At 48.1% G+C, this 17,949-nt stretch overlaps 1 protein-coding gene across 10 annotated transcripts in view; it reads left to right on the top strand.

Annotated features, from left to right (window-relative positions):
- The first annotated feature begins 474 nt into the window (after positions 1 to 474).
- Positions 475 to 17,949, top strand: part of UBAP2 (ubiquitin associated protein 2) — a 113,146-nt gene continuing 95,671 nt past the window's right edge. For 8 of the 10 annotated variants that reach the window (XM_044276279.1, XM_044276284.1, XM_044276282.1 and 5 more), the window contains exon 1: positions 712 to 812. The gene's annotated coding sequence lies outside the window, so the exon portion shown is untranslated. Of the gene's footprint in view, positions 571 to 652; positions 813 to 17,949 lie in introns of those variants that run through there. The other 2 variants (XM_044276281.1, XM_044276280.1) reach the window with 2 other exon arrangements.

The following is a 17,949-nucleotide window of genomic DNA, read 5'->3' on the forward strand; positions in this document are numbered from 1 at the left end:
CTGCGATCCTATTGGCCGGCAAGCATGCATTTAAATCGGCCCATCGCGTATGCGCTTTTAACTTTGGCACACATGCATGGACACGTCGCAGGCACAGAGGGCCTTTATAATATAGGATATTCTATATCCCTTCACCATAGCCACCAAACAGGTATATAAGAGGAAGTTTGTTATACTTCACAAGAATTAAACAGATGTAGGATATTTATTATTTTTTCTGGTACTAATGGACTATTTTATGAATATGAGGTCAGAAAAATAAAAATAAAGACTTTAAACAAGTGACTATTTTGGGAACTATAAGTCCCAGCACGCCCAGCCACACCATGCTGAGACTTCTAGTTCCACAACCCACTGCTGAGCACGTTACTGTGTTGTGCAGGGACACGCATTGGCCGGCTCCCCGCACAATCACCCCTAGCAACCAGCACAGCGCAGTCGCTGACGTCATCAGGACGCGCCTCCCCCTTTTCCTCAAACGAGACAGACTGAGAGAAAAAAGGGGGCGGAGCATTGCCGCGACTTTTAGTGTTGACGAGAGAAGGCTGAGGACGCGGAGGGACCGGCTCGGTGAGTATTAACATATGGGGGGGGGGGTAAATGTATCCGAAGGCTGTGAGGCGGTTGTCGCCTGCGGATGCCTGTCACGGCCGGGAAGATGTCGTCGCAGCCGGGTGACGCTGGGGGAGGAGTCAGGTGACGGCACCCGTTGCTGCTGCTAGTGCTGCTGCTTTGTGAGGCGCATTGTGCTGCAGGTAAGAGGCGGCGGCGGTGGAGGAAGTCGACAAGTCACCGGGGGCGTAGTGCACAGGGTTAGTGGTCGGTTTTTATCACCCGCCGGGCGCTGTAATTATCGTTTCCGCGCTCACCCGCTCGTCTTCCCATCGGTGGGGGAGGGGGGTCACACCGGGCGTGGGGCTGGTGGTGGTGGGGGGAGCGTGAGGCCCGCATTAGGGTGGGTGGTCTGTCTGCGGCCTAGTGATGGCGGCTGCTCGTCCCTCCCCCGGTCTCTGGACAAAGGGAGCAGGCCGGGGCGGCGCAGTGTGGGCGCCGGAGGGTGGGGGCGCCCCGCATTGTGCCGCATTCCTGCCCGCCGGGCCCTGCCATCCTCTCTGCCTCTTCTTAGAGGTCAGTCAGGAGGAAGAAGCCCTTCAGCGGTGCCCCGGGTGTGATGCGACTGCTGCACTGCAGGGGCCCCTACACCCGCCGAGGGCCACCATCCTACACTATATTGAGCCTCTGGTAATCCTCCAGTCTAAGTCCAGTGGCCCCGTGCCTCTCCTTTTATAAAGAGGCCTCTGTTACCATCTAGCCGACATAGAGGGGCCCCAGAAACATTGTGTGGCTGCTAGGTAAGGGGCCACTGTTGCAGTTGTGATCTACAGGAGTCACTGTGCTAAATGTCTATGGGGCCCATTTTTTTATTGGCTTTATTTTACATTGGGTCCACAGTTTTTTAGTCTTGTGTGGGATTTCCATGAAGCTGACCATTAGGAGCGTAGCTGGTAGGTTAAACGTAAAAGGGAACGCAACGCTAAAGGCCCCTTTACACTGCCTGATATCCGGGCTGATTATTGATAATGACTGTTTGTATGAACGATCGTTACCGAAAATGTCGGTGTAAAGGTGCCGCCGATTACCTGATGAACGAGCCAAATGATCGGTAATAGTATTGCTGGTACAGACACCTAAATCGGCAAACAGCCTCTGCTGCCTGGAAATAATGGTTCAGTATGGGGACGAGCGATGGCATTAGTGTCACAGCCCCCCATACTAGCTGCATGTAACGGTGTCCCCTCCACTGACGAGCATGCGATTGTTGGGAAAGAATGCTTCCATCACGACCATCAAGGGCAACATAAAGGGGTATTCCGGTTGTTTGAAGTTTTCCCCTACCCACAGGATAGGAGATAAATATTAGATTGTGGCCCCCCACTGATCACGAGAAGGGGCCCCTTACCCCCTGCGGCCCCCTTGAAATGAACATGTGCTTGTTTGCTTTATTCATTTCTATGGGAATTCCGAAGATAGCGGAGTACAGCGTCAACTGTGTCCAGAATTTCCATAGAAATGAATGGAGCGGCCGCACGCATGCCCAACCGGCTGCTCTGTTTATTTCTGGTGGGGCTGCAGGGTGTACCGGGCTCTTGTGATCGATTGGTGGGGGTCCCAGCAGAAGGACCTCCACCGATCTAAGGCCTCATGCACATGGACGATGTAGGCTGGTGCCTGTATTGTGGCCTGCTGTTTGCAATATACGGGCCCCTGGAATGGGTCCGCAATCCGAAGGGAGCGTTGCGGAACAGAGGCATGAAAAACCCACAGAAGCGCTACATGTTCTACTTTTTCTGCCATGCGCCCATATCATGGATCCGTCTGACAGCAGAACAGAAGGTGCCTGCGCAATCAGGAACGGTCGTGTGCATGAGGCCTAATAGTGATCCCCTTTCCTGTGTCATAGATACATGTGCATTTTACAGGTATAATTTGGCTTTGGCCTCTAAATAGCTGAAGGTAACTGGAAGTGGTACAGCAAGCATTCACGTTTCACAAACTTTAACGTCAATTATTTTACAAGGTAAATCAAAAAGAATGGCGCAAAATGATACCCTTTGTGTTCATAGCTGAGAGAACATAACACAGATTTACTGACTCTGCGTTTTATCTAAACACTAAAAATGTTCGATGTGAGCTCCTGCGGTGACACGGCGGATGTCTAGGCGGTAGTCCATCTCTGTCCAGGCTCGAGCCAGCATATCCACGGATATGGACTCCTTTTCTGGAATGATGTCTCAGGTGGTTTAGATCCTGGGGCTGGGGAATGGGGGTTCTTCATGTAGCCTCACAGAAGGAAGTAACATGGTATTAGAACTGGTGGTCTTGGAGACCAGCGCCAGTTGACGAATCGTTTATTCTGGTGCCGCCGCTCCAGCATTCAGGTATAATCAAACATCCAGGGGGAAATGAGGTGCACCATCCTGCTGGTTTGTTTGGCAGATCTGCCCCTAAGGGCTCATGCAGTTGGATTGTCAGTGTTTTGTGGTCCGCAAAACACGGATACCGGCCGAGTGCATGCTATGTCGTGGAACGGACATACAGATGCGGGCAGGACATGATGTGCAGTCTGCATCTTTTGTGGCCCAATTGAAATGAATGGGTCCAAAAAATGCGGATCAGATTCGGACAAAAAACACTGCCGTGTGCATGAGCCACAACTGTGGCATAAGCCATTACCTTAAAGGGGTTTTCCAAGACTTTTATGCTAATGGATAGGTCATCAGTATCTGATTGCTGGATGTCCCAGGACCCTGCCGATCTCCTGTTTTAGATGTCATCGGTGCTCACAGTAGTGCCATGGCCTTCTCTCAGCTCACCAAGCGCTGTTCTGTACTGAGCTGCGCTTAGGCCATGTGACTGAGGGGGGCGAGAGCTTCTAGAAGGATGTGGTGCTACGGCGCCTTCGCAGATTGGCGGGCGTCCCGGGTGTCAGATTCCCACTGATAAGATACTGATGACACATACAGAGGATAAGTCATCAGCATATAAGTCTCGGACAATCCCTTTAAAGAGGACCTTTCACTAGAATAAAAAATCTAAACTAACTATACAGACATGGAGAGTGGCGCCCAGGGATCTCCCTGCACTTACTGTTATACCTGGGTGCTGCTCCGTTCTCCCGGTATAGCCTCCGGTATCTTCATATGTTTTGATTTCGATACCATAAGTATTGATACTCAATACCACGCAAAAAAATTTTCACTCCACATTTTTGGAACGTCCCGCCCATAATCGGAAAGTTTTTATTTGTTTGTTTTTCTTTCTTGCCTATGACAGCACCCCTGGAGAGACCGCCGCCTCCTCAGGACAGGAACCAGAACCGCCTTTTAAAGGAGGGATCATCCCCTCTATCTCCAGTTCTGTTTCCTAAGAGGCAGGAGGGAATTGGATCTGCCGTTAGATTAGGTTTAGAGCCCCGGCTATTGTAAATAGTGTGTAGTGTTACCTCGTGCGGTTTAAGCTTCCTCTGGGAGCCGCTGCAGAAGTCTGGGCTCCCTTCTCTATCCTTACTCCTTCCGTCCTCCTTCCCTGTTCCTGAGAGAGGCCTGTCTTTCTGGGGCTCCTGCAAACCTCTGCAGTCGTGTTTGCATGTTCGGCCGCCGATCCGCGCGAAGAAATTGCTGCTGCCGGGTTGCGGTCGTGGGAGGAAGCTTACGCTGCAGACCAGAAGGGGAGGAATGCCTGCTAGCGCACTGAGGAGAAAAGCCCAGCCGGCTCACTGCCGTGCTGGGTAAAACAAACAAGGCAATTCCTCCATTAGGCTGGTGTGTGCCGTATGAAACGTGGAGCAGACTCAGCGCGTTGAACCCACTGAGACCACCAATGATACATCAGTACCAGGGTGGGGTAAGAGGGGTTATACCCCAGCATGACATTTTTATCTTATGTCTTCATGGGGTCATTTCTTGTGGCTTAGGCTTCAAAGGAGTCTTCTAGGAAGACCTCCAGAGTAAAAGAGAAGGGATGTGCTGTGTTTAAGAAGAAACTTCCTTCTGCCTGGGCAAAGCCCTTATGTCAAGGGTGTATCAGATGGAGGAGGAAGCCCCATCTTTTATGGGCAGCATTAAACAGATGATACGTGAAGAGGTCAGCGAGTCCGTTAGCGGTTTGATAAAGCATTGTCCCAGTACTTCTTTTGCTGCCGCTACTAAGGACTCCCCCTCCAGTGACAGTGATATACTTTCCGGTTTGGAGGAAGGAGAATGGGGGTCATCTGAAGAGTGTTTTGCGAACGAGGCCGCAGAGAGACCATTATTTCATGTGAAGAATACCAACACCCTAGTAAAGGCGTTAGGGCTACTATGGAGTTGGAGGAGCAGAAGCCACAGCATTCTGTCCAGGGTTTAGGCCCCAAAAAGAGAAGTGTTTGATGTACATTTTTTTTTTTTCGTTCCTCCTTCGGTGAAGCGAAAGTATTCGTTTGATGGGGGATTATCTGCTCCTTGGGATAAGACCCCAAAACTTGATGCCCCGATAGCAAAAATGTCCAGAAAAAAAACGCTCTCCCCTTTGAGGATATGGGTTCACTCAAGCACCTAATAGACAAGAGGGCAGAGGTTTTTAAACCTGCTATTGCCGCTACATCTGTGGCCAGGTCCCTAACCCTGGTTTCACACCTAGGCGTTTCTCAAACGCGCGTTTCTATGCGCGTTTTTTTAAGTGAACGCGCGTTTGGGTGATTGACAGCAGTGTTGTCCAAAGAGTCTATGGCCCAAACGCGCGTCAAACGCGCCAAAAAAGCTCCTGTACTTGTTTGAGCGTCGGGCGTTTTACAGTGCGATCGTACACGCTGTAAAACGCCCAGGTGAGAACCATTCCCATAGGGAATCATTGGTTTCTCCGTGTTGAGCGTTTTACAGCGTGTAGGAACGCGCTGTAAAACGCTCAGGTCTGAACTTAGGGTAAAAGTTTGGATGGGAGAGCTAGAAGATCACATTAAGGCCTCATGCACACTGCCGTGTTTCACGGCCGTATGCGGGCCGTGGAACCGCGGCCTGGATCCCTCCTGAGAGCAGGAGCGCACGGCGTCACTGGTTGCTATGACGCCGTGCGCTCCCTGCTGCCGCCGCAATACAGTGATACACTGGTATGATCTATACCAGTGTATTACTGTACTGTGCCGGCAGCAGGGAGCGCACGGCGTCATAGCAACCAGTGACGCCGTGCGCTCCTGCTCTCAGGAGGGATCCAGGCCGCGGTTCCACGGCCCGCATACGGCCGTGAAACACGGCAGTGTGCATGAGGCCTAAAGGGGGTAGGGAGCAGTTACTTTTCTCCTTCCCCACTATAAAAAATGCCTTGGATTTCTTAGCTGACGCCTCTGCGGGGTACCTTTTTTAAAAATTTCTGCTAGGGCTTCTACTTTATCCAACTCTGCCTGGCGGGCTATTTGGTTAAAAGGCTGGAGTGGGGATGCTGGTTCCAAGGCAAAACGTGCTATCCCTTGTCAGAAAGAATTTTTGTTTGGGCCTGTACTTGATGATTTACTAGAAAAGGCCTCGGAAGAAAGTCTTTCCGTCCTAGAGGGAGTCTTTAACCACTTCACATCCAGGCCATTTACCTCCTTCCTGACAGCCTAATTTTGCAAATCTGACATGTGTCACTTTATGTGGTAATAAATTTGGAACGCTTTTACTTATCCAAGCCATTCAGAGATATTTTCTCGTGAAACATTGTACTTCATGACAGTGGTTAATTTGAGTAAATATATTTCACCTTTTATTTATTAAATAATCCCAAATTTTTCCAAACATTTTGAAAAATTTGCAATTTTCAAAACTTCAATTTCTCTGCATTTAAAGCCGAAAGTGATACCTCATAAAATATTAACATTCCCCATATGTCTACTTTTATGTTGGCGTCATTTTGTAAATGTCATTATTTTTTGGGGATGTTAGAAGGTTTAGAATTTTAGAAGCAATTATATTTCAGAATTTCCAAAACCCACTTTTTAAGGGCCATTTCAGGTTTGAAGTCACTTTGTGGGGCTTACATAGTGGAAACCGCCACCCCCCTCCATAAATGACCTACACCCCTCAAGTTACTCAGACTAATTTTACAAACTTTGTTAACCATTTAGGTGTTCCACAATAATTCAAGGAAAATGGAGATGACATTTCTAAATTTCACACTTTTGGCAGATTTTCCATTTTAATCCATTTTTTTTCTTTAACATATCGAGGGTTAGCAGCCAAACAAAACAATATTTATTACCCTGATTCTGCGGTTTACAGAAACGCCCCACATGTGGTCGTAAACTGCTGTACGGGCACACGGCAGGGCGCAGAACAGAAGAAATGCCATATGGTTTTTGGAAGGCAGATTTACCTGAACTAGTTTTTAGATGCCATGTCCCATTTAAAGCCCCCCCCCCCCTAATGCACCCTTACAGTAGAAACTCCTAAAAAGTGAGCCTATTTTGGAAACTAGGGGATAAGGTGCCAGTTTTTATTGATACTATTACATATAATCTTTAATTGCTCTATTTTTTTTTTTTTTTGTGAGGCAAGATAACCCAAAAATGGCTGTTATGGCACTTTACAACATTCATCTGACAGGGTAGATCATGTGCTATTTTTTATAGAGCAGGTTGTTACAGATGCAATTATATCAAATATGGCTACTTTCTTTCTTTGTTTCAGTTTTACATAATAAAGCATTTTTAAGAAAAGTCTCCATTTTCTGAACGCCATATATTTTTTTTTTCTGCCGATCGTCTTGTGCAAGGGCTTGTTTTTTGCGGGAAGAGTTGGCGTTTTTATTGGTACCATTTTTGAGTACTTTTTTTATTTTATTTTTTTATTACACTTTATGGGGCAAGGTGACCAAACAATTGGTTGTTTTAGCACAGTTTTTATTTATTTTCACAGCGTTCACTTGAAGGGTTAGATCATGTGACATTTTTTTTATTTATTTTTTCCTTATGTAGGAGCTCATTTCTTGCAGGATGAGGTGACTGTTTTATTGGTATTATTTTGTGGTACATACGCCTTTTTGATCACTTGGAGTTGGACTTTTTGTAATTTAAGGTGACAAAAATGGCTTGACAGTTTTTATTTTTGTGGTGTTTATTGGACGGGGTGGATCATATGTATTTATAGAGCCGGACATTACGGACGCGGCAATACTTTTTCTTTTTTCTTTTACACTTTGCGTCCACCGTAAGGTCATAGAAGACATTTTATTTCACCAAAGAAAAATATTTAACGGGTAGTTGCATAAAAAAACCGCTATCACTGGAAGCAACTACCTAAAACGTAACTTTTATTAAAGATGATTTAAATATGGATCCCTTACAGGGGACCAATAAACACATGGACAAACACAGAGAGAGCTATTACCGGCTAGGCAGACGGTCACTGCTATAGGATAGAGGCATGGGACAACACGTCTATGTTCCTGATGTCTGTCCCTAAATTGCCCTCAAACTATCCTCAGCCCAGAGATGCACCTGAATGGTAGGAGCACACTGTCCACGTGCCTTGGCTTCCTGTCCTTAAAGCCCTTACTAATGATAAAACGTACAATACATAATCCCATAGACAGGATACATGGTTCTTAGTTTTCACTTAGTGTGATACACACTTCGTACATATTGAGAACAGTATCAATTTACTGTCCCGATCAATAGTGAATTGATATTAAATTAATAGTCCCAACGCGTTTCCCCTTATAATGTTAAAGGTTCATCAGGGGACACAAGTATCAAATGATGCTAGTCAGATACCATAGCACGTGTATCACAATTCCACAGCAAAAACAAAACCAAAAACTGGGACACCCCCAAACCAGCACTGGTCTATGAGAGTGATAAGACACACAATTTGTGTGGCCGTTTGGATATAGATAACATAAAGAGTACTGAAATAAAGGCCACCAAAGTGGTACTTATCTGATGATGCAATTCAGTTTACACTCACAGGCCGGTGGTGCATGGCTTGAGGGGCTCCAGGGGGCAAAAAGATATAGCTCCAACTTGTCCACACAAACACACTCACTATTAAACCTTAAACAGAGGCGGGCCTAATCGGCACAGGCCAATCCTGGGCCGTGCATACAGTTATGTGACCGGACCTGTGAGGGTATTACTCCACCCATCATGCCTAATTCACCATAGAGGCTGGCCATCATCCCCTGTAGGTACATCTAACAGATCGCACAGCTAGAGTACATTGGGACATCTTGTATTCCTGTCCCAATGTATTAGAGGACGCTACAAGCTTCCGATCATGTGTTCCGTGAAGATGGCCGCGCGTTCCACCCATACGGCACGTGGAACACACGCCGTCAGAATCACATGACGCACCTGTGTCACATGGTGCGGAAGAGGGCCGGGCGTCTCCCCGCTCAGTAGAGCGCACCTTACCAAAGTCGAGCGCTGAGACCAGGGAAGGACTGCATGTTAACCCTATTAGTGCCTGCTGTATATCCCACCGTGCCGTTAAACACAGGCGATTATACAAATTATTTGGCCACGCTTACTGGGGGCAACATTACAGTATATAGGGGTACATTTCTGTGAGTATGCCAGGGACCACTTGCTGTCCTTACAATGACATGGATACGTTAAATACAATAATGGGCGCTCAGATGTGGGGCTAACCCTTCAATAATCAACTGACACTTCATGTGTCGATACTATTTTCTATCAGTAAATGAGGATAAAGGTTATAAATCGAAAGGCGCTAACCCTAATGAAATAGAGAATGGAGGGAGTTATAGAAAACATGAGTGTTAATTTCTCATTCAGCCCTCCTGGTGACTGGGAGCGGAACCTATAGATCCATTTTTTTTCTTCGATCCCAGTCACCTTTCCTGGGAGAGGGTCTTACCAATTCCAAGGCTGAGAATTTCAAGAACTTCAGATCGCCACCATGAAATTCCCACATATGGTTCGCTACAGGGGTATCCTTTTTCTTAATATCATTGATATGTTCAAGGATACGTCTACGGAATTCCCTATAGGTTTTTCCCCACGTAATCCTTAGGACAAGTACATTGAAAAAGATATACCACCCCCTTACTCATAGAAGACATTTTTAACTTCACGTCTTCTTTATTTTTTTCTTTTTCTCACTATTTATTTCTCCTGTAACTGGGGCTGACATATTAGCCCAAGTTACAGGGGAAATACACCCTCCACCGAGAGGCTGTACAGCATAATACAGCGCAGGGCTGATTGAGGTCTGTGGATAACCCGACAGCTCTTGCACTGCGCAGGCGATCACATGACCACTGGGCTGGGACAGGAAGCGTATAGCACTTCTTGCTCTGTATACACATAGCTTATTGAGCGCTGTGTATAGAGCGATCTAGAAGGCAGGGACTCCTGGGATTTGTCACTGACAGTGGCGGGTTCCTCGCCCGGCAAGTGCCATCTCTGAATGGACATTCCAGAACGTCCATTCAGAGATAAACATCCACCCATAGGACGTTTATATCCTATGGGTGGATGTGAAGTGGTTAAAGATAAAGAAAGGGCAAAACTGTTTGCAGGTCTGGGTAATAGTAAAGGATTTCTTTTTTCCGGGTCAGATGCCTCAAAAAAGCAGTCCCAATGACGCCAGAGTGCCTGTTGGGGCTCGTCTGTCTCTTTTTGCTCCTCAGCGGCAGAAGAGCAACAGCCCCTGGAGAAATTCTGTGATCGGGAAAGGCCTAAAGCAAAATTTCCACCTCATCACCACGACGGCTACAAGGAGATTGACCCCTGACCTCTGTAGGGGCAGGAACAGAGAGAGGGTTTAAATCCCCCCCTCCCACCACCAGCACCAGTGTTTCCTGTCCCTACAGAGGACAGGGGCAGAGAGAGTCTCCCTGCGGGGAGATGAAGAGAATGTAACGTCCTGACACCTACCGGGTGTTCCCCCTGCCCTCCTGCGGTCCTCGTACTAACGCTGGGCAGGGGTGAAGGAGGGGGACTCGCTCCATTACGATATGTGAGCCTGCTCCCGGGTCGCGTTCTCCCGCCGGGCCTGCTTGGCTATCGCCGGGTGCGTGCCTAAGCGCTTCAGGAAAGCGGCAGACGTCACTTCCGGTGGACGAGGGAAGTGACGTCATTCAGAGGCGTCTCACATTCAAATTTTCGGCGCCAGCGGTGCCGAATGTCTCAGTGTACCGGCGTACATCGGAGCAGCGTGCAGTCATGTCGACCGAACCCCGCTCCCCTGGAGACCCTTCTGTGCCGCCTGCAGTAAGTTCCCCTGTGGGGAAGCGCTTTGTTCCACCCTGTTACTTGTTCCTAGACACTGTACCAGGTTGCCTGTTCCTCCTCCTCCACTTCTCTGGCTTGGGGCTTCTGTCTGTTAGTTCCATGTATACCTAGATGGCTAATGGGGGTTATTCTTCCCAGGTCGCTAAGGAGGCCCAGAAAAAAATCAGAAAACAGTCAGTGTGTGTCCTGCCTTAAACGGCTTCCGGACGACTATCGCAAAAAGCTTTGCAAAGACTGCATCTCTAGCGTTATCGCTGAAGAACAGCCTTCCTTCTTTAACGAATTAAGGTCCATGATCCATGAGGAAGTAAGAACCTCCTTATCCCAGATGCCTTCACCCAGGGATGCACCTCCACCAAAAAGACGTAGGGGTCCATCTCCTTCCTTATCAGACCCGGAGATGATAGAGGAAGATGCCTCATCATCTAGAGCCTGGGAGGACGAGGGGGCCTCCTCTGATATTGATACTTCGGAATCAGATAGAAGATTCTGCTTTTCATTGGATGAGATGCCAGATCTTCTAAAGGCGGTCCGGGCCACTATGGGGGTTGAAGAAACTCCTAGAGCCCACTCGGTCCAGGATGAGATGTTTGGGAGACTCAGGGTTAAAAAGACCCGGGTGTTTCTTATAAACGAGAACATACGAGATATGGTACTTGACGAGTGGTCCAACCCGGAAAAGAGGTTGGGGGTGTCCAGGTCCTTTAAGAACCGGCTATTGTTTGACTCAAGCGAAGCAAAAATTTTCAGTGAAACACCAAAGGTCGACATTCAAGTCGCAAAGGTCAATAAGAAGACTGCCTTGCCGTTCGAAGACACTTCTCAGCTGCGCGATCCCATGGATAGGAAGGCAGATAGCCTCCTAAAAAAATCGTGGGAAGCGGCGATGTTCACTTTAAAAACAAACATCGCAGCTACCTCAGTGGCAAGATCCATGAGGCTGTGGCTAGAGGAACTGGAATCTCACATCAGAGATAATACTTCCAGGGATGAGATCCTAAGGTCCCTCCCCCTATTGAAATCCGCCACAGCATTTATGGCAGACACCTCAGCCGAGTCTGTCAGATTTGCGGCAAAGGATGCAGGGCTCTCTAATGCGGCCCGCCGGGCCTTGTGGATGAAGAGCTGGTCAGGCGACAACATATCAAAGATGAAACTATGCTCCATCCCGTTCTCGGGGGAATTTGTCTTTGGGCCTGTCCTAGACCGTATCCTGGAGAAAGCGGCGGACAAAAAAAGGGGTTCCCAGAGGAGAGACCCTATAAAAGGAGATATCCTTTTCGGGCCCCCACCAGCCAGAATAGACCCTTTAAGGATAAAGGGAAGTCAGGACGCTGGAGTTACCCAAAAGGGGGCAGGGGTAGAAGCAACCCCTCCTCCTCCCAGAATAAGCCCTCGGACAAGCAGTGACGCCAGAGTTGGGGGGAGATTGAAGAATTTTCTGACTCCTTGGGAGTCCACTACCCGGAACCCTTGGGTTCGGGACATAATAAAATCCGGGTACCACATCGAACTTTCTTCATCTCCCCCAAACCGCTTTATTGTCACCAACCCAAGTTCCCCCAAAGTGCGCAAAAAGATTCTGCAAGGGGTCCAAGGTCTTCTGGCGACGAACGTGATAGTACAAGTCCCGTCAACACAGCAAAAGCAAGGGTTCTATTCGAACCTGTTTTTGGTAGAGAAAAAAGAGGGCTCATTCCGCACAATTATAAACTTGAAAGCCCTGAACAAGTTTGTCATTTATCGGAAGTTCAGGATGGAATCCCTGAAGTCCCTGATTCCGTTAATAGGGAGGAACGCCCTGATGTGCTCAGTAGACCTTCAGGACGCCTACTATCACGTCCCAATTCATCCAGAGTCACAAAGGTTCTTGAGGTTCGCCATCCAGGACCTCAAGGGAGTAACTCATCACTTCCAGTTTACGGCCCTCCCCTTTGGGATATCATCTGCACCCAGAGTGTTTACAAAGCTGGTAGTCGAGATGGTGGCCTTCCTGAGACACAAAGGTCTGGTGATTATACCGTACCTGGACGATTTCCTACTAATTGGGAATTCGGAGAACAAACTCAGAACAGACCTACAAACCTTCCTGTCTCTCACTCAAGATCTGGGTTGGTTGGTGAACATGAAAAAATCGAACCTGGTGCCCTCCAGCACTATCCAGTTCTTGGGCGTCATCCTGGATTCCCGAACCCAGCATACCTTCCTTCCACCAGACAAGGTCAAAAACCTTCAATTACAGGTTCGACGTTTCCAGAACAGGAGGTCATGTCCCATAAGGGAAGCTATGAGCCTCCTGGGTCTGCTCTCGTCTTGTATCATGTCCGTCCCATGGAGTCAGGCCCACTTCCGATCCCTCCAAGCATGGATCCTCAGAACTTGGAACAAACAACAGTCCTCCTTGGATCACAAAGTTCTGATTCCCCTAGCGGTGAAGACCTCCCTGAATTGGTGGAGAAGCACAAGCAATCTGTCCTTGGGAGTTGCCTGGGAGAAGGTTCCCTACATTCAAGTACTTACGGATGCAAGCGGAAAAGGATGGGGAGCGAAAGTAGGAGATCATTTGTTCCAAGGTTCCTGGAGTCCAACAATCCGCTCTCAGTCCTCCAATTTCAGAGAGCTGGAAGCAGTCTGGAAAGCCCTGAAGGCTGCAGAGACTCTTCTGGTGGGTCAGCACGTAAAGATCCTTTCAGACAACACGACGACGGTGGCTTATCTCTCTCACCAGGGAGGCACGAGATCGGAGAAACTGATGTCTATTGCAAGAAAGATCTTCAACTGGGCAGAATCCCATGTGAGTTCTATCTCCGCAATTCACCTAAAAGGAATACTGAACGTAGAAGCAGACTATCTCAGTCGCCAGTCAATAGATCATACCGAGTGGTCCCTGAATCAAGAAGTATTTCAGGTTTTGGCAGAAAGATGGGGCACCCCACAAGTGGATCTGTTCGCCTCCAAAAAGAACGCGAAGGTACCAACGTTCTGTTCGCTAAACCCACGGGACAATCCCTGGGCGCTGGATGCGCTGACGATTCATTGGGACTGGGATCTCAGTTATGCATTCCCACCTTTGCCTCTACTTCCCAGGATAATCCAGAAACTCTACCTAGAAGATACGACACTAATCCTGATAGCCCCCTACTGGCCGAAAAGGAGCTGGTTCTCTTCTTTAAAAAATCTATCAGTAGAGGATCCATGGCCTCTTCCCTCCAGGAGGGACCTGCTTCACCAGGGGCCAATCCTACACCCAGATCCGAGCTTCCTCAGGTTATCAGCATGGATCCTGAGGTCCAGTGGTTGAGGTCCCAGGGGCTCTCAGACCGAGTGATAGCCACCCTAAAAGCGAGTAGAAAGAAGGTTACCTTCTCAATTTACTTAAAGATCTGGAAGAGATTCTGTACCTGGATGGGCAACCCTGCCCCAAATTTAGAGCCGCCCAATTTTTTGAAAATCTTGGACTTCCTCCAGCAGGGGCTTGAATTAGGTCTTAGACCCTCTACCCTGAGGGTACAGGTCTCGGCACTTGCCTGCTTCTTTGATCAAGATCTAGCCAGTCATCGCTGGATTAAAAGATTCATGAGAGCTGCCTCCCGACTACGTCCCTCTCTAAAATCTAGGATCCCCAACTGGGACCTCAATACGGTACTCACTGGCTTGACTCTTGCTCCGTTTGAGCCCCTATCTAGTTGTTCCACCAAACATCTATCGCTTAAGACTGCATTCTTGGTGGCCATCACGTCCGCAAGAAGGCTAGGCGAGATCCAAGCACTATCGATACAGGAACCCTATCTCCGTATCACCGATGACAGAATCATTCTTAAGTTAGATCCAGGTTTTTTGCCTAAAGTGGTATCAGATTTCCACCGTAACCAGGAGATAGTCTTACCCTCCTTTTGCAGTAATCCCTCTAATACTAGGGAATCTAGCTTCCACTCTCTAGATGTAAGACGTTCTGTCTTACGGTATCTTGAGGTATCAAAAGGTTTCCGTAAATCCAGCAACCTGTTTGTCTTATTCTCAAGTAAGAATAAGGGTCAAAAAGCCTCCAGGTCCTCCTTAGCACGGTGGATAAAGGATTCTATTTCCATCTCCTATGAGTCCCAAGGTCTGTCGTGCCCCCCAAATTTGAGAGCTCACTCTACCCGGGCTATGTCCTCCTCCCAGGCCGAGCGGGCCGGAGCTTCTCTTGAGGATATCTGTAAAGCTGCTACTTGGTCTAACATCCACACCTTTACTAAACACTATAGGTTAGACCTATCTACTTCAGACTTGTCTTTTGGACGTAAGGTCCTTCAGGCGGTCGTCCCCCCCCTAAGCTATAATTTTTTATATCTCCTTGTAGCCGTCGTGGTGATGAGGTGGAAAGCCGGAATTAGACTTACCGGTAATTCAGTTTCCACGAGATCACCACGACGGCACATATATTCCCTACCCTTCCTTAGTCTTACCTGGGAGGTTATGAAGTAATACCCTCTCGGTTCATTAATTTTCTGTTCTCACCACTTATTTCTGTCTCTGTAATTTTGGACACACTGGTGCTGGTGGTGGGAGGGGGGGATTTAAACCCTCTCTCTGTTCCTGCCCCTACAGAGGTCAGGGGTCAATCTCCTTGTAGCCGTCGTGGTGATCTCGTGGAAACTGAATTACCGGTAAGTCTAATTCCGGCTTTTTAGTCTCCCAGTAGGGAGATTTGTAATTGGAGATTTTCGTACAGATCCCGCAAGATGGACTGCCATCATCTCAGAGTTTTTTTTTTCCCTGATAGAAAAAAGGGTGTTGGTATAATTCCAGAGAAGAAATTGACACGGGTTTTATTCAATTCCTTTTCTGGTTTAAAAAATAAAATAAAATGGCTCATTTCGGACTATAATAAACTTAGTGTTTGAACCAATTCCTGCAGTAAGAGAGATTTCGTATTGAGTCCATCAGGTCTGCGGTGAACAGTCTGTTCCCGGAATGCTTTATGGCCACAGTAGACTTGACGGATGCATATTATCATGTCTCCATTCATCCCAGCCACCAGAGGTTTCTGAGGGTAGCAGTCCGGTTAGAGAAAGAGATTCTGCATATTCAATTCCAGGCGTTACCCTTCGGCCTCGCTCAAGCTCCGAGGGTTTTCACAAAGATTAAGTGGGAAATGATGGCCCATGTCAGGGAGGAGGAGATAATCATCATATTACCATACCTGGACGATTTTCTGCCGGTGGCCCAGTCGCCAGTCGGGTCAGATTGCCTGGTTCAGGGAGGTTCTAGCGAAGCTGGGATAGGAGGTAAACCTAGAAAAATCCAGTTTATGCCCAAGCCAGAGATGCAGAATCCTAGGAATGATTTTGGACTCCAGTTCCCAAAAGTGCCTCCTACCCCTGCAAAAAGCTTTACTAATCAGATCATGAGTTCTGCAGCTTCTCTCATCTCCTTTACTCGCCATAAGAGGACATGTCGGTACTTGTCATGACAGCCACTATTCCGGGTGTGTCAAGGCTGCTTCAGATCCTGCATGATTGGGATGGAAGTCTTCCCTCTCTGGACTCAGTGATGTGTCTATCTCCCCAGACCCTAGATTACTTGGGGTGGTGGATAGACCTAAAAATCCTAGAAAGAGGTGTTCCTTTGACCAGGGAGGCGGTTCTCCTCTTAACCACGGATGCAAACCCATATATGGTCACTACTATTGCAGGGGAATTGGGACAGCAAATCTCTGTCCCATTCGCACAATTTCAGGGAATTGGATGCAATTGGAATACCCTTGCTACAGTCTCTCCCGGTCATCAGAGGCAGTGACGTAAGGGTCTACTCTTTTCAGACAACACGACAGCAGTGGCCTATATCAACCGGCAGGGAGGTACAGGGGCTTTGGGACCTAATGTCTCTCACTCGGCAGATTTTCAGCCTCGCAGAAGCTTCTCTATTGTCCCTTTCTGCAGTACATCTAAGGGGTTCAGAAAATGTCAAAGCGGACTTCTTCAGTCATCAACTATACCAGGGAGAGTGGTCCCTAGATCAGGGGGTTTTCAATCAAGTAGCAGCTTTGTGTAGAACTCCGGAGATAGATCTCTTTGCCACCAGAGCGAACAATAAAGTAGAGGTTTTCTTTTCTCTTTCACTGGAGGAGCATCCGAGAGCAGTGGCACTTGCCCAATCCTGGAGGCGGGCCTTCTGTATGCCTTTCCCTCGCTAAAATTGCTACCCAGGGTCCTGAAATAGATCAGAGAGGAGGAAGCCACAGTAAGAGTTATAGCTCACTGTGCCACCAATGAAGATAACGAACTTGTAATTCAAATACAGGAGATGGGTGCTGGCAACAGAATTGCATAGTCGGCACCCGACCTCTGACAGGGGGCTGCGATCAGCAGCGTTTAACCCCTCAGGTGCCCTATCATAGAGGTCAGGTGCCGACTATGTGATTCTGATGCCGGCACCCGCCTCCTGTATTTAAATAGAACGTTGGTTCTCTTTATTGGTGAAGCCGCTCCCCCTCCTCGTCCCTTGTCTCTCCTCATTGGTGGCAGCAGCACGGGGGGGCTGCTTCCTTCTCCCCTGTGCTGCTGAGGAAACGGGCTGCTCTGCTGCACAGCCTAGTATCACAGGACACGTGTGCGCTGAGAGCAGCGCATGTCATGTCCTGTGATACTAGGCTGTGCAGTAGAGCAGCCTAGTATCGGTAAAAGGCAAATCCTGGTAACGATACCGGTACAAAAGTATTGATAATTTGATAGCTGGTGCAACCTTATTGGTGGGGGTCCCAACTGTAGGAACATGAGAATTAGAGTCCCTTGGTCCCCTTTTGAATACACATGCTGAACTGTGGCTTCCTGTCGTACAGTGCTTGACTGTCTCAGCATGTGTGATCATTGATCCATTCAGACTGGGTGCACAGAGCCTTCATTCTCATGATCTGGCGTATTGATGAAGGTTTCACCTCTGGTGTGAATCGGGGATCAGCAGCCTTCGGCACTCCAGCTGCCGTGAAACGAATACTACCAGCATGCACACTTGCTTGGCTGTTCTAACTCCCGTAGAAGTAAGGCTACTTTCACACTGGCGTTTTGAATTCAGTTTGTGACATCCTTTACAGGGATCTCACAAACTGTTCAAAACGGATCAGTTTAGCCCCAATGCATTCTGAATGGATAAGGATCCGTTCAGAATGCATCAGTTTGGCTCCGTTCCTCCTCCAATCC

Source organism: Bufo gargarizans, chromosome 1 (genome assembly GCF_014858855.1).
Source record: "Bufo gargarizans isolate SCDJY-AF-19 chromosome 1, ASM1485885v1, whole genome shotgun sequence".
Taxonomy (NCBI): Eukaryota; Metazoa; Chordata; class Amphibia; order Anura; family Bufonidae; genus Bufo; species Bufo gargarizans.